Source organism: Humulus lupulus, chromosome 1 (genome assembly GCF_963169125.1).
Source record: "Humulus lupulus chromosome 1, drHumLupu1.1, whole genome shotgun sequence".
Classification (NCBI taxonomy): Eukaryota; Viridiplantae; Streptophyta; class Magnoliopsida; order Rosales; family Cannabaceae; genus Humulus; species Humulus lupulus.
In genome coordinates, this window is record NC_084793.1 from 174269724 (window position 1) to 174286904 (window position 17181).

General features: G+C 37.9%; 1 pseudogene; it reads right to left on the bottom strand.

Moving 5' to 3' along the window:
* Nucleotides 1-46: 46 nt before the first annotated feature.
* Nucleotides 47-4205, bottom strand: LOC133824730 (uncharacterized; annotated as a pseudogene).
* Between the last annotated feature and the right edge of the window lie 12976 nt (nt 4206-17181).

The window sequence follows — 17181 nt, forward strand, 5'->3', positions numbered from 1 at the left end:
GGATAAGGAGCTGCTATACTCAAGAAAATGAGAATCGCAAGGGCTCTTATGCGTCATTGCCAAATTTCTTGGCAATTATTGGACGAACATCATCTGCATCTACAAGGGTCTCTAAGAAAGGAAGTAATGAAATTAGTGCACAGTCTGATGGATCATCAAACCAACTCTTTATGGGAATCCCATTATTCACTTGCAAGTGGAACACCTAAAAGGATTAAAAGAGACCAAGGCTTAGGAATTAAAGTACATGACATAGAGCAAAAAAAATTGTTTCCTTCCTCAATTTACCTCGATTCTACCAATAAAAGTTCCTTATAACTCCCCTACCTCTCTCTCATTAGATTAATATTTGTTACCACTTCCTACAAATACCAAGGTTGGAAGAACAATAAATTTCTGAGTAATACTAAGACATTAGCTCGTATCAATGTACGATACAGGATCCTGTTGCCTGCTCCTAGAAGCTCTTTTCACTAAAAGCACACTGACTTTGTAGCTCTAAAACAAGGCATGTTCTACTTATGATAAGCCTACAAAAATGTTGATTTCGTAGCTCTATCCTAAGGCACATTTAACATTAAATGCACGGTGTAACTAATCTTGAAACCCTAGTAACCAAATATGAAAAGGATAGCGTAAAATGCAACTGAAATAAGGTTAGACATCTAAATTAAAGAAGGAACCAAAGTTTGAAATTTTTGGCAAATTCATCATGAGATATACCTGAGGAGAATTATCAACTATAGCAACTTTTGCAAGATCAATATCTAAAACTGTCAAATCTTTAGTGTAACTGCCATCAGAAAAGATGCACGATTCACGATAAACATGCCGAAAGATGATATTTCCATCTGGATCTAGAATATCAAGGAGTTATTCTGCATATATGCTTTGGCTGGTAGTAAAAATAATAACTTCAAACATCTCAGCAACTCGCTCTAAGAATATTTTGAGGTGAGACCGTTTTCTGACATACACAGTGTGCTCTTTCATGTTGAAAAAAACAGTAAAGGTGAAGTCTGCATCTTCACAAGGTTCCAATGTAGAATGGACAAGTGTTTCTGCATGTATGAAAATGGGAGGTTAAATTTCAATCATATAGTCAAACAAATATTCCTTTATGGGAAAGTAAAAACAATAGGAAAAGGTTGTTCCTCTTCATAAAATTAACACTTGTTAAAAAAAGAAATAAAACTGTCATATATGTATTTATAATTTTTAATATGTATTTTAATTTAAGCCATTAAATTAACTTCATGAACAATCACATGGCCCAATCAATAGGCTTTGGATGGTAAATCCACAACAAATTTAATTATCTTACTTTCAACTATTTCACCTTCAATGGTTCATGACCATGTAGGGACCTCTTGCAATATATAATAGATACCTTGAATTTGGTTAATTCAATAAAGAACCTAAAATTATCATCAAAATTACCTATATTTTTCATGTAATATGTACACTTCTGAATTATGATAACATGGTGGAAGTAGTAAATCAATTGACAAACTGACTAGAAAATTATGACAATTCCAGAAATCAGAATAATAAATGTAATGACTTGATACAAGCAACTCAATCCACTTACCATCCAAATCAAGTACTAGAGTTATAAGCTTCCTTCTTGAAGTTTCCTTGGCAATGAATTGGATTAGAAATTGGATCCATCATTGCTTGTTCATCTGATTTCTCATCATTGGCACTACTGCTTCTAATAGAGTCCTCTAGTAAAGGTAGAACACAAAATTGCTCAGCAACACCTAACAACATGTTTGGCTTTGGATGCTCGTAATTAGCAAAGAAATTTGATTCGCTAGTATCATTGAATGCAGTTCCGCCAAAGGTAAAGTTTGACACGGTCATGTCATAAATGTAGAACTCTGACACATCACAATATTGATAGTCACCTGAACTTCTATTATCATCACTTTCATCTGCTTCTAACCAAGAAATGTTGGGATACTTGTCATTACATACTGCTGATAAATGAAAGAACAGCAAATCAAATATAAGCTTTACACAAGAAGCATAAAATAACAGTTTTTTTATGTTTGATAAATTTTAAGCTAAAATATAGCTAGGACGAATATCTATTGTTTGGAATGCATTTACTCTCTTTTTTCTTCTACAACTGCTTCTTACCAGCAGACAACTTAAAGAAATTGGTTAGTATTGAATGCTCAAACCTGCATCACTGTCCTTATTTGCTTCACTACGAACTTCAATGGACTCCAAATAAGGAGAAAAAATAGTCTCCAGTCGTGGTGGTAAAGCATGGCTAGACTCCTGCAATAAACGGAAAGTGTTGATACGTAAGTACAAAAGTAAATTAGAACCACCATTGAGAAGAGAGAGAGAGAGAGAGAGAAAAAAAAATATAAACTTTTTTCTAGTTATTATGTTAAATAATGTGTCCAATTGTTCAGCAATATCATTCTTTAATTTAAATGAATAATTATTGTTTAATTAGAAGTGGTACATAATAAAAAAATTATATAAAAAAAACAGCAAAAATGAAATATTAGTCAAATCTGACTTGTCGAGAGTGCTTGAATTTTTTTTTCCTTTTAATCTTACAGGGTGTTGTATTTCGGCAGGTGTTATTGTAATTTTGTCACAAGTAAGGTGGGTCAATGTAATTTTCTCTATATTTGAAAAGCTCATACAAAATAATTGTTTACTTAAAATGATCTCACATATGAAAATATATATATAATAATAGACCACGACTGCATGTCATATAAAAAGTAAACACTTTTCATTAAAAACATTTACCATTTGTCCCACGGTTGTAGAATCACAAGATTGATTCAGAGACTGAGATCTTTCATCATCTAGAAATTCCTGATGGTCAACTACTTCATCGCACGCAATGTCCTCAGTAGAGACTTGGATACTCGTACATACTGCGAGAAAAGTTCAATGCGTCTTCAAATATGAATGTAAAATTTCATATGAATAAATGCTTAAAGCAAAATGGTTTCCTCAAAGACAACATTAAATATTTCACATTGTTAGTCTAATAAATAAAAGCTTGAGCATATACTACTCAAATCTTCTATTCGCTTCTATTTTATCTTTCATAAATTGTATAACTAAATCCAATTACAATGACTGAGGCATGCAATGAAGTGAATAAAATTATGTAATTGTTATAACAGAGAGGGAACCATACCAGTAGACCTGTCTGGTCATTTTTTATAGGAAACCGACTTCAATCCTTTTTTGTATAGATGTTATAACTGTTGGCAACAGTTCAGCAGTCATTCTTGAATATCTGTAACACAAAATAGCAATAAGTAAAGATAGGATTTAGTGAAAAGATAAAAACGCAGGATAAAGCAGGAAGTCACTTTGAGCAAGAGCATCCTGAACCTACAGGTACAGCAACATTATAAATACTATTCCCTGGTGTCTAAATAGCTAGCAAATAGAGTGGAAATTTAATTAAACTTAAGTTAACCAAGTTGTGAAATTCCTAGTTTTTATAATAGTATAATTCATGTCCTAAATGACAGTAATAGTAGCCAGGTACCCAGGCAACAAGAGACATTTTATTTAAAAAAATTGAATGGCATCAAGCTTAAGCAGCTCAATAAGCAATGCATAATAGTAAACCTGTCATTGGATTTGGAGGTTAAAAGATAAAAAAAAAGACATGTATTTAAACAAAATAATGTGAATAGGAAATGAATTATACGATGTGGATGATATCAAAACCATGAGAATTTTGAACAAGGACACTAGCAATCTACCATGGATTTCCCACTGAATCAAGTAAAGAATACCTACACCAGAAATATGTGGAAATTGTAACTTAAGACTTGAGAATCTAAAGATGATGTTTATTGGACCAATTAAAAAACTAAGGAAAAGGGTGTACGGCCAAGAGCTCTTTCTTTCAAACCTGGATGCAACTGCATCAAGATATGCCCCAAGGAAATTGAAAGTGTTGTGAAAGATATAGGTTTTGAAGGTTCCTTGTATTCTGCTACATGCAAAAAAACTGAAGAAGGTCCATCAAACATGACTGCTAGAGTTGAGGCAGATGCAATCCGTGCCTAGGTATCATGGATTCAAGAGTTAGAAAGGAACACAAAAAAAGAAAATCATAATATTTTAGGTTCTTAACTTAAACAAATTTCCCAAAAAAGAGCAGCAATATATACCTTCAAATAAGGGTCAAATAGCAAGCATGTCATCAGAGTTGCTTGAAATGAGACTGATAGACTGAGGCCTCGGATTGAAAAAACCCCAGCAATATGCAAAATCGAAAATTAATTTTGAAAACCACTGATTTTATAGATTCTATGAGATTCAAGCTGATAAACCTAACATCTACAACTAAATACTTACCTGGCTTGCCAAGACAAAAGAGAAGAACGAATCCGAGAAGCCCAACAACTGGAAACGGATTGACAGAGAGATAGAGAAAGACGAGAGAGAGAAAGAGAGGAGATTTGAGGGGTGGAGGAGATTTGAGGAGATTTGAGAGAGTGAGGAGTTCGGAGACCGTACCAAGCCGAAGAAATGGGTCTCTTCTTTGTGTCGAAATGTTGAAGGAAATGGGACTGTTCTTTGTTGAAGAAATGTTGAAGGAAATGAAAAAAAAAAAAAGCTAAGTGGCGGGATGACTAAATATTACCGCCCTTTTTTCATTAAGTTGCCCAATATAATACTTTTTCATAATACTTTTTTATTAGTATTATATTCATGTGTTATGGAAATGGGTATTTGGTGTAGTGACTGGTCGTATGGTATTGGCTTATGAGTCAAGAGCAGCATTAGCGTGTTTAATGCAGGCCAAAAGGATTAGATCTAATCAACATGTGCATTAAATGCTTGACCGACCTATTGGTCAAAGAAAACTAAAGTGCTTGTCTAGTCTAAAGGCTAGTTACTTAGAGCCAAGGCCAAAAGGCTCAGGTGACTGAAATGTCACATGGCGTGGGATGCGAGACCCCAGAGAGACTTATTAGTCATCTACCCAAAGAGACTTATTAGTCATCTATCCAGAGAGACTTATTATTCATCTACCCAGAGAGACTTATTAGTCATTTATCCAGAGAGACTTATCAGTCATCTACCTAGAGAGACTTATTAGTCATCTATCATTTATTTATATTGTATACATGCAGTAATAAGTTTTCTTGCTGGGCCTTGGCTCACGGGTGCTATATAGTGCAGGTAAAGGGAAAGAAAAGCTCACCCAGCTTTAAGTGGAGAGTTTAGGTGGCAATGTGTACATATGTGGCCGCTTGACCACCACAGCCAAGGTGTTTCTCAGGGGAACTAGGGTTTAACCCTATTTTTTTCGCTTAGGTTGGCGGGTTGTAACTTTTATACTGTAATGACCATTTTGGATTGTAAATAACTTTGTAAACACTTTCATGGGCCCATGTAAAGTTTAATATTTTAAATGAAATATATCCATTCCTTTTGACTAAGATTTTCACCCTGGCCCGTTAATAACACCTAGATGCATGAATACAACCTAATGACTCATTTAGCGAGTTAAGCACTATTTAAAGTACACAGTGTGACAATCTTGGACTAACCAGTGTGTTACAACATGCCGCCCCTAAAGCTCTCCAACTCACGGCTGGTCCAACTTCCCCTTTCCCTTACCTGCACAACATAGTAACCGTGAGCCAAGGCTTAGCAAGAAAACTTAACTCAACAGATTCAAATAAGCAATAGCATATAAACAATAAACTTAGTAATAATACAATCCGAACTTATGAATATTAAGGTGACGTTCAGGCCCGACTCTCTTAGGCCGAGTTGCATTCTGCACGCTAACTGTTAGCCTCGGCTCCTTTAGGTCGAGCTTTCAGGTTAGATATAATCAAACATATAGATTTCATAATACACAATCAGATGCAACATATACAATATTGCCCAATCGATTTATCACATTTATAACCACAGTCATGTCCATTTACAGGGGTCCAAGCCTCGACCACAACCAGGGTGCAGTTTGTAACGTCCTACGTTTTCGGGTACCTTTAAACGACTCGGGTCGGTATTTTTCCCCCGGGTTAAGAATATTATTTTAAATAATATTATATTTTGTTTGTAAGTATTCCATGAGTTATTGCTAGCCAAAATATGAATTTTGTGATTTTAAAAGTCAAGATAAGACTTTCGGTCCTGGACCGACACAAAAACCCTGATCGGGTAAAAATATCGGAAAATAAAACGAAAAATCATGGCAATTATATTTTGGGCATAAAATACATTCATAAAAGTTAAGGTTTGGTCAAAAATAATAAACCTAAAAGAAAATGGAAATTTTAGGGCATTTTGTGTTAAATGCCTAATTTTGCCGAAATGGGGAATTTTATTCCATGAATGGACCTTAGGTTAAAATTTATTATGTGATTAATTAAATTAAATGTGAGAGACATTTAATTTAATTAATTAATGTTAAGTTTGGTGATTAAAACTTAATAAGAGTGAAAAAAGGTGTCAAAAGTCAATTTGGACTTTTCTTCTTATAAACCTTTATTAACCTTTATAAAAAATAAAAATAAATAAAAAAAATTAATGGTCACGTATATGGAAAAGGGTGGCTGGCCATGTGCTATTTTAGAGTGGTGTGAACCCAATTTTATAAAATTCAAATCCCATTTAATTAAGAAGTCAAGTGGGCAAGTGGGTAGAAAAGCACTCAAGTGTTTTGTGATATTTTGAAGAGTTGTGTGAGCCATTCTAACCCCCAAATCCGACCACTCTCCCTCCCTCATTCACTCTCATCTGATTTTTGAAGACTCTCTCAAGTGTTCTCTCCATTTTGAACCCCAAGAACACCAAAGAAACTTGGAAGCTAAGTCTTGGTCTAGGAAGGGTTTTCCCTAAGGTAAAGTTTCATTAATCTAGACTTTTGTCAAGTTTTAATCATAGAGTTTCAAATAGCTAATTACCTATGTTGTTGGAGGAAGTTGGTTAGGGTTTTTGAAAGGTTTTGGAGGAGCCAAAGCTAATAGGAAGGTCCAAACCTTAAGCAAGAACACCAAAGAGGTAAAAAGTTTACTTTTGATGATTTTGGTTGTAGGGTTTTTAGTTTTAAGCATTATTTTGTATATCTAATGCTTAAAGTTTCTTGTTGGTGATGTAATAAGGTTATGGTAGTTGTTTAATAATTTTTATGATGCATGTGTATTGATTTTTGAAAATGGGAACCAAAACCCCCAAGGGTTTTGTAGGATACCCTAAAACAAAACATGTTTTGAGCTGTGACTTCCAAGGGGTCAAGCAGCCACTGTATATTGTTTTTGTAAAATTAAATTGTACTGTGATGTTTTTGAGATTGAGTACATAAAATTGAGCTTTTGAAACACTAAAAAACGTTTAGAAATGAGTAAGTTATGCTATTTCAAAGATTAGGTAAAAAACTGTTTTTTCGTATTCTTATTTTCGGAACCAAGTTTGGACAGTCACTGTATAGGGCAAATGAACCCAGTTTTTTCTAAAATTTTGTGGACATATTTCTGGCATAACCTATTAGTCCACTGTAAAATTTGGTAAGAAAATATTAAACGGTTTGAAAGTTATTAACTGTCAAAGTTTGGAAAAAATAAGGACTTGAAAATAAGGTCATTTTTACCTCATTGTTGGAAAATGATTTCACCAATCAAAAATGCTCATTTTGACCTAAGATTTTACAAAGACCTAAATGGCATAACAAAAATGGAATTGGGAAATTTTGGAAACAATTGGGTAAGTAAATTTCAAGTTATGAACTAACGAAGTATGTAGTTAAAAATGTGAAAATTAGGTTTTTCACACTTAGTGTAAAAATGAGATTTTGGAACATAAGGTAAAAAGTAAAATTTTGCTTATTTCAAGATATAAATTGGTAAGTCTTGAAATCATATTTTCACTAAAATTATCCCTTTGAGTTTAAATGAATTATTTTTATTAAAGAGTTTTTATTCTTTCTAAAAATAAGATATTTAATTTATTAATAGTTAATAAATTAAAAGAGGGTTTAAAACCCTATATTTTGATAAAATAATTAAATAAATTATTTTCCTAGTAAGTAAAAATTGATTAATTGCTTTTGGAAAATTAATTAGTCAAGATGAGAAATTTATAACGGTTTTCCTAATTAAGACAAATTAGGCAATTTTCTTAAAACAGTTTTTAGATATTAAAACCTTAAGAAAAATAAAAGGAAAATTTAAAGATTTTATTTTCTTTAAAAATAATTAAGGAATTTATTTGTATTTTCTGGATATAATACCGGCTAAAATCTTACATATTTTAACCGACTAGTCGAAAGTGCGGGTTAATAGCAATACCTTGAAAGAATAAGATTTTTAGCAGGTTGTGGGGAAATACCATTGTGATACCCGAGCCTAGGTATCGAGACCTTAGGATAGGTCTCCCCGAGACTTAGGGTTTAGTCTCGAATATTTTGTATGACTTTCCTTAATAGGTTTAAAACCAAATAAGGATTATAAATCCTTACAAATGACTTTTATTAAAATGACCAAACTGCCCAAAATAATAATAATGAATTATTAGTGCCATAATTAATCCGAGTATACTGTATGGATAACTACAGTATTGGCTAAGCGTAACTGGACTGAACGTTGGAGGGTGAAAACTTGCTGAGCGCAAAGGACTCCAAGTAAGTCAACTTATATTGTATGGCTGCAACATGAAATGATTATTGTCTTGTATGTTAGTATAGGGATACATGCATATACATAGGCTGTCATAGAAAGTTGCTTAGAGACGTTAGTCTAGTGAGTGCTGATTTAGAAAATATGAACGGTAGAAGTCCGTCATATCCTAGACGGTTGATCCCCGTCACACTGCTTGATTTTATTTATGTCCGGTTCATTACCGAGACGAGTGGCCATGAGATGAGGATAAGCTGGTTAAACCTAGGGGCGCCAAGATAAATGGGACCTAGGGGCCCTCATGCTTACTTAATCATTGGACGGTTAGAATCCGAGCAAGTGCTCTGATAAGTTATTCCCGGATAGCAGCCGTGAATATTGGCCATTCCGTGAGAGTGCCTAGAGATACTAGGGGTTGCCAAGATTGAGTGAGGTTGAACACCCTAGGGGCAGCTGCTCACCAGCACCACTGATTAACATAGAAGTCTCCGTAAAACCGTGTAAATTGGATTACACTCTTGAATAAGTAGCGATGCCCTAGGTAACACGATAGTTACCCTTGATGAGAATATTTATTGGCTAGATCTTAGTGTGGAGACTCGGTTCTCTTTTACAGATTAGCAATTATGTTGGAGGGCGCGTTACGCATGAATTGTTAGAAATTGTCGAGCGTTGGTCTCGAATTATGTTGTGATATAATATATCTGCTTGCTCTGGGATTTTCTGAGTGCAGGGATATAATTGTTGATAAGATATAGTTGTGATATAATATATCTGCTTGCTCTGGGATTTTCTGAGTGCAAGGATATAATTGTTGATAAGATATAGTTGTGATATAATATATCTGCTTGTTCTGGGATTTTTTCTGAGTGCAGGATTTTTATCTAGTTACGAATTAATTTATCATTGGTTATCAGGCATGACCATAAGTTTGCCAGGACGCTTTAGCGTTCTTGAAATTGATTGTGTAGGGTCCGGATGGGTCCGGAACCCTAATTCTCTACATGCTTTGTTTGAAAGTTGATCTTACTAAGCATTTTCGCTTACCTAGTTGTTTCATGTTGTAGGTAAGTGCAAGGGCAAGGCAGAGCAGTGAGCGCTGGAGTCTTCCTTGCAAATGTACATGTGGACCGACCTTTTGGGAAGCCTTTTTATTTTTGGAAATGTTGTGTAATTTTCCTAAACTAGGCTCACTCTAATCTTTATAAAACATGTTTGTAACTAAATGTTAAGTATGGCCATACGACTTTTTAAAAAGTTTTTTTTTCTATGGGTTTTTGAGGCATTTTGTTAAATGAAAACATTTATATTTCCGAATTATCGAGTCTTGAAAATCCGGGTCGTTACACAGTTTTCTTACCTCAAGTCCCGAGAAGACAATGTAAGTCGATCCTGAGCACAATCCCTAATCCCGAGCCTAGCGGTATAACCTAGTCACAATTCAATAATGGAAACCATCAATCACTTAGACTATTAAAGAGCTTCAAGGTAAATTTATAGCCTTCAGGATCTCGAATTCTACTAAATCGAGTAGTAGAATCCTTCTTGAGCCTTTAGATTTGAGTTCCTGAGCTTAAAAACCCTATTTGAGCTGCAGCGACCCTCAATAGCATCGAGGCCCTCTACAAGTCAGAGAGCCTTCCAAGTCCATTTCTCGGATACGCACCGCGACGCTAAGGCAGTTCAATGAACCCCCCCCCCAAGCCTTTGAGTTCATGCGGGTCGCGGCGCTCCAAGAAAAGTGCCACGACGCGACCCTGCGAACTCAGAATTTCCAGCATTTTCTCCCTGAGCCAAATTACAAATTCACTTGAAACATGAACTAAAGCCATAATTAAAGCCCTACACCTCAATACTACACTCAGAGATGTACAAACATACATAACCAAAAACCACTTAGAAACCAAGAATTCAGCAAGAAGTTTCAACACTTAAAAAAAAACTCAGAACCTAAACTTCAGATTACCTCTGGTTGAATCGATGCTAGTTGTTCCCTTAAGTTTAGAAGCTCCCAGCTCCACTGAGCTTCAATTTCCCCAACAATCCTTGCCCCGAAATTCAGAGATTCATTGCTTCCCCTTTAAATTTTCCAAAGTCTCCTCAAAGAGAGTGAGAGAGAGAAAATGAGGGAGAGAGAGAGACTAAGTGTGTTTTGTGTTATCTGATTGTTTCTCAAGGTTTTCTAAGTCTATCCCTTGACACCAAAAGGATTAAAGTTCCCCTAGACCAAAACCTTACTCTTCAATGCCCCCAAGGGCGATACCGTCATTTGCCATATTTCCCGTTAATCCTCAAATAGCACTATAGATCCTCAATTAATCCCGACATACCCACATAATCACCAAATATCTACCCATTACCCAATAAACCCTGAATACACACTAAGTTTACCAAAATACCCCTAGGCTCACCCCGAGTCGGGTATTTGACCTCATTGTGATTTTTTCGCTAACTCGCTCTCTAGGATCGCCTCACGCCGAATATCACAAATATATCCACATAATAATGTGGTCTCAATCACATAACACATATAATTACATTTATACCCTCAACAGGTCAAAATTACAAATATGCCCTTATTAGAAAAAGCGGGCCCACATGCATATATATATATATTCATATGACCATATAAGTCGTGTATACCACATAATCACATATATATTCAATTAATTTCAAATATAAATCGAATTATGCCCTCCCGACACACTTATCAAGGCACTAAGCCTTAGTAGCAAATTCTGTACGTTACAACTATCCCCTCCTACTGAAAATTCCGTCCTCGAAATTTCCTAAATAACTCAGGATGCTGATCCCGCATAACTGACTCTAGTTCCCAGGTCACTTCCTCGACCTTGCTATTCCTCCATAAAAATTTAACTAGAGGAATCGTCTTGTTCCTCATAACCTTGTCCTTTCTATCTAGGATCCGAACTAGTCGCTCCTCATAAGACAAGTCCGTCTGTATCTCTAGATCCTCATACCCTGATACATGGGTTGTATCTAACACATACTTCTGAAGCATTGAGATGTGAAATACATCATGAACTCCTGATAATGACGGGGGCAGCACCAATCTATAGGCTACCTGCCTGATCCTTTCCAGGATCTCAAAAGGTCTTACAAACCTAGGGCTCAGCTTGCCCTTCTTTCCAAACCATTTTACTCCCGGCAGTGGTGAAACTCACAGAAATATGTGGCCTCCTACCTGGAACTCCACGTCCCTACGCTTAGGGTCAGTGTAGCTTTTCTGTCTACTCTGTGAGGCAAGCATTCGAGCGCGAATCTTCTCAATAGCCCCATTAGTCCTCTAAACCATCCCTGGACCCAAATACTTCCTCTCTCCCATCTCATCCCAATGAATGGGTGACCTACACTTCCTTCCATACAGCATCTCATATGGAGCCACCCCAATCGTTGATTGATCGCTATTATTGTATGAAAACTCAATCAACGAAAGACACTTACTCCAAGACCCCTCGAAATCTAATACACATGCTCTAAGCATGTCCTCCAATATCTAAATCGTCCTCTCAGACTGCCCATCTATTTGAGGATGATAGGTTGTACTGAACTTCAACTGAGTCCCCATATCCTTCTGCAAGCTTCCCCAAAACTTGGAGGTAAAAATGGCATCCTAGTCCGATACTATAGATTTTGGAACCCCATGGAGATGTAAAATATCCCTCACATACATTTCTGCATACTGGTCCACGATATAATTCGTCCTTATTGGCAGAAAATGAGCTGACTTGGTATATCTGTCTACTATCACACATGCGAGTCATGTTGCCCCACTGTCCTGGGCAAGCCTCCTACAAAGTCCATAGTAATATCTTCTCATTTCCACTTGGGAATACCTAAAGACTGTAACAACCCTGCCGGCCACTAGTGTTCAGCCTTCACCTGCTGACAGGTTAGACACTTTGCCACATAGTCGACCACGTCCTTCTTCATTCCTGGCCACCAATACAATGACCTTAGATCCTGATACATCTTCTAGGTGGTTGGATGTAATGAATATGGTTTGGTATGAGATTCATCAACGATCTCTCGTCTGATAGCCATGTCCATCGGAACACAAATTTGATCCTTGTATCTCAGCAAACCCCTCTCTGTAATGGAATAGTCCTTAGCTACTCCAGCTAGGACATCCTCTCTAAGCCTCATCAACTGTGAATCCCTCATCTGGCCTTCCTCTATTCTCTCCAAGAGAGTGGACTGCAAATTAATATTGGCCAACTGGCTCACTACCAACTCTATCTTTGCACTGGCCATGTCTTCTGCCAATTCCTTCGATATTTGCTTCAAACTAAACAACTGTCCTAGGCCCCTCTTACTCAAAGTGCTTCCACTACATTAGCTTTCCCTGGATGATAAAGAATCTCACAGTCATAATCCTTTACCAACTCTAGCCAATGTATATGTCTCATGTTTAAGTCCTTCTAGGTGAAGAAATACTTCAAGCTCTTATAATTGGTGTATATCTCGCACTTTTCTCCATACAAATAGTGTCGCCATACTTTTAGTGCAAATACCACCACTGCTAACTCCAAATCATGAGTAGGGTACCGCTGCTCATATTCCTTCAGTTGTCACGATGCGTAGGCAATGACCTTCTCAGTCTGTATCAACACACATCCTAACCCTAGTCTCGAAGCATCGTAGTACACCACAAACTTATCCCCATCTAAAGGAAGACTTAGGACCGTAGCAATAATTAACCGTCGCTTCAACTCCTGGAAACTATTCTCACATCTGTCTGACCATAAAAACTTTAAGTTCTTCCATGTCAACTTTGTCAATGTTGTAGCAATCTTTGAGAATCCTTCCACAAATCATCGATAATACCCCACCAACCCAAGGAAACTCCTAACTTCTGAGACGTTCCTTGACCTAGGCCAATCCCTAACTGCTTGTACCTTGGCTGGATCCACCTTAATCTCGTCTCCACTAACAATGTGACCAAGGAATGTCACCTTCGGTAACAAAAACTTACACTTCTTAAACTTGGCATACAACCGGTGCTCCCTCAATCTCTGCAATACTAATCGGAGATGTCGCTCATGCTCTGCCTTTGAATGAGAGTAAACTAGGATGTCGTCGATGAAGAAAATTATAATCTGATCCAAATAATCCTTGAACACCATGTTCGTCAGATCCATAAATGTTGTTGGGGCATTGGTCAACCCAAATGACATGACTAGAAACTCGTAATACCCGTACCTCATTCGAAAGGTAGTCTTCGGGATATCCTCATCCTTGAGCTTCAGCTGGTGATAACCAGATCGAAGATCAATCTTCGAGAATACTGTCTTACCCTGCAACTGATCAAACAGTTCATCTATCCTAGGTAGTGGGTACTTGTTCTTGATATTCATCTTGGTCAACTCCCTGTAATCTATACACATCCTCAAGGTCCCATCCTTCTTTTTCACAAACAAAACTAGAGCGCCCCACAGTGAAAAGCTAGGTTTGATAAATCCCAAATCCAATAATTCCTGTAACTATACCTTCAACTCCTTTTGCTCTGTCGGAGCCATTCTGTATGGTGCCCTCGACACTGGTTGACGAACTCAATCTCCCGATGTGGTGACAGTCCTGGTAGGGAACACATCCAAGAACTCACATACCAACCTAGTCTCCTCTGGTCCCACTAGCATGACCCTAGTGGTGTCCACCACACTAGCTAGGAATCCTATACAACCTCCTTGTAACAGGTATCTTGCCCTCAATGCTGATATCATGGGAATGCGGGGTCCATGCACAGTGCCAACAAAAATGAAAGGGTCCTCACCCTCAGGCTCAAAAGTCACCATCTTCTTCTTGCAGTCTATAATCGCCCCATATCTTACTAACCAATCCATCCCCAAAATCATGTCAAAGTCATCCATACCCAACTCAATCAAGTCCACTGATAGTTCCCTGTTGTCCACCATCACTAGCAATGACCTAACCCACCTCCTAGAAACTACCAGCTCCCTTGTAGGCAATAAAGTCCCAAACCCCGCAATATAATAACCATAGAGCCTACACAATCTAACAATCACTCAGCTAGAAACAAATGAATGTGTAGCACCAGAATCAATCAATACAGTATATGGAGTGCCAGCATTAGAAAGCTGACCTATCACCTCCAAGGAACTAGCCTCTGCCTCTGCCTAAGTCAAGGCGAACACTCGAGCTGGAGTCAAGCTGTCTGCCTTCATTGTTTCCTCTTTCTTCAAGCTTGGGCAGTCTTTCTTGAGATGTCAAACCACCCCACACAAATAACATGCTTTCACCCGACATTTGCCCAGATGGCGCTTCCTACATCTGGCACACTCTAGGTAACTCCTCCATATTTCACTGTCACCCTGGCAGCTGCCCTAGACACCCCGGCCCCTCCTCTCAAGACCTGGTGTGGTCGAGGTGTTAGGGGTCTTCCTCTTCTAATCACTAGGGCCCCGCCCCTACCCGATCCTACAAATGGAGGCATTGCCCTCTGAACATCCCATCATGTAGCACTCTCCCTCCATATCTTGTTCTCTGCCTCCTCAGTTGTGAGGGCCTTCTCAACCACCTGGACATAAGTAGTCTCCCCATGTACTAATGTAATCCGCACATCCCTGGATATCATAGCATTCAGCCCCCAAACAAATCTATCTTGCCTGGCTGCATCTGTAGGCACTAGGTCAGGTGCAAACTTTGCCAGCCTATCAAATTTCAGGGCATACTCAGTGACTATCATATTTCCCTGCACCAAACTGGTAAACTCATTCTCCTTTGTCGCCTTAACAGAATTACTGTAGTACTCTGTTATTACCTACCACCCTCATAAAATCCAAGATGGGGGTAGTAAGGCTCATTCATTATTCAGTCTTAAATGGATCTGGTCCTCCCTCAAATATTGGAGGATGTTGCTTCATGAATCCCATACAGCGACTCCCACCCGTTCTCAATCTCAGGTTGTTGTACAGCTGGTGCAGCAACATGTGGCAGGTCTGGTGCAGCGTTCCCTAGCGAAACCTGCTGTCTCAGTATGCAAATCTCTTTCTCTTGACTCTAAAGTCTAGCTTGCTTATCAACAAGCATCTGCTTCCAGTTCTCAGAGACTGGCGAAGGGTTCTGACCCTGGTCATCATTTATAGCCTCGATGTCAGCGTTGGCTAGTCAAACTGATCGCCTTGGAGGCATAACTCTCCAAGTATATTTGCAATCAATGACTCAGCTAATCAGGCAAAGATAACAAGTTCTTTCAGATGTCACCCCACGGTCCAATGCCAACAATCAAGCAAAATTATGCAATCACAATACTAACAGGCATTCTAATAATACTAACATTCAATAGCAATGCTAATAAGCATGCCTTATCATGAACACATAATAGTGAAGGGCCAAGCCCTATCAGTATATCTCATGCTCCCTAATTAACAGGCAGATACGGCATTTATATTTCATTTGAGCAAGTAATCACATAATCATATATATAGTTACCAAACCCTGAGTCAAGCTTGTCAATAGCGGCAAGTGTACATGTAACGCCCTACTACCTTAGAGTCTTTACCATATGATTTTAAATTGTTCCATTAGCTCGCTAATCAATGTATTAAATCAACAAGTGTGACTAAATTGAAACAAATACTCATTTAGTGAAATTTAAGTATATAAGGGTTGGACGTCCATTAAAGTTGTAAAAGTGATACACTGGAATCTCAAAACACTGTTTCAAAATATATTTACAAATCAAAAGTTAAGGTACATTCGACCTAAGCAACAAAGTTAAGTGCTTATAAAATGTCCCTCAAACAACCCCGGCCGTGGCGACCAGGTAGGCCAAACATGTATGCGTCGCTCCATGCACTCCAACTCATGCTTGGCCGACCTTTCCTTTGCTCTTACCTGCACCATAGATCACCCGTGAGCCAAGGCCCAGCAAGAAAACTCAACACATAATATAAGACAACTCAATCCAGTAATACACAACTTAAACAGATAACAGATTAAACACATAGCGGCCTATGCCGACCCAGGTGCTTTACCAGGCACTGGGTTCACGGTCTTCACCGAGCAAGTGAGTACAGCGCCCTTAGAGGGTCTCGCCCTAGCGGCCTGCATTGAGCATGCTTAATTCCAATCCTGGCCTTTTTTGTCCCCGGCCTTTGCCGTTCCCAGCCTTCACCACTCACTTATAATAATGCAAAACATAGCATAACAACTACAAATATTAACACACATTAAACACAAATAATAGGGTCATTCCCTGCTCTACGAGCATAAATAGTTTTCTTACATGTGTCCAGAGCTGACTGTCTAGTGTGATCCCGAGTACGATCCCCTAAACCCAAACCTTGGTGGTAAAACCTAGTCACAACACAATAATAATAATCCATCAAGCCCTAAACCAAATACGAAATTCGAAATATTATTCTAGCCTTTGGGACCTCGAATCCTACTAAACCGGGTAGTAGGATCCTTCCCGAGCCCTTATATTTGAGTTCCCGAACTTAAGACCCTATTACTTCTAGCTTCAATCCCCTTTGAATTTCAGCAACAAAACTTCCTTAGC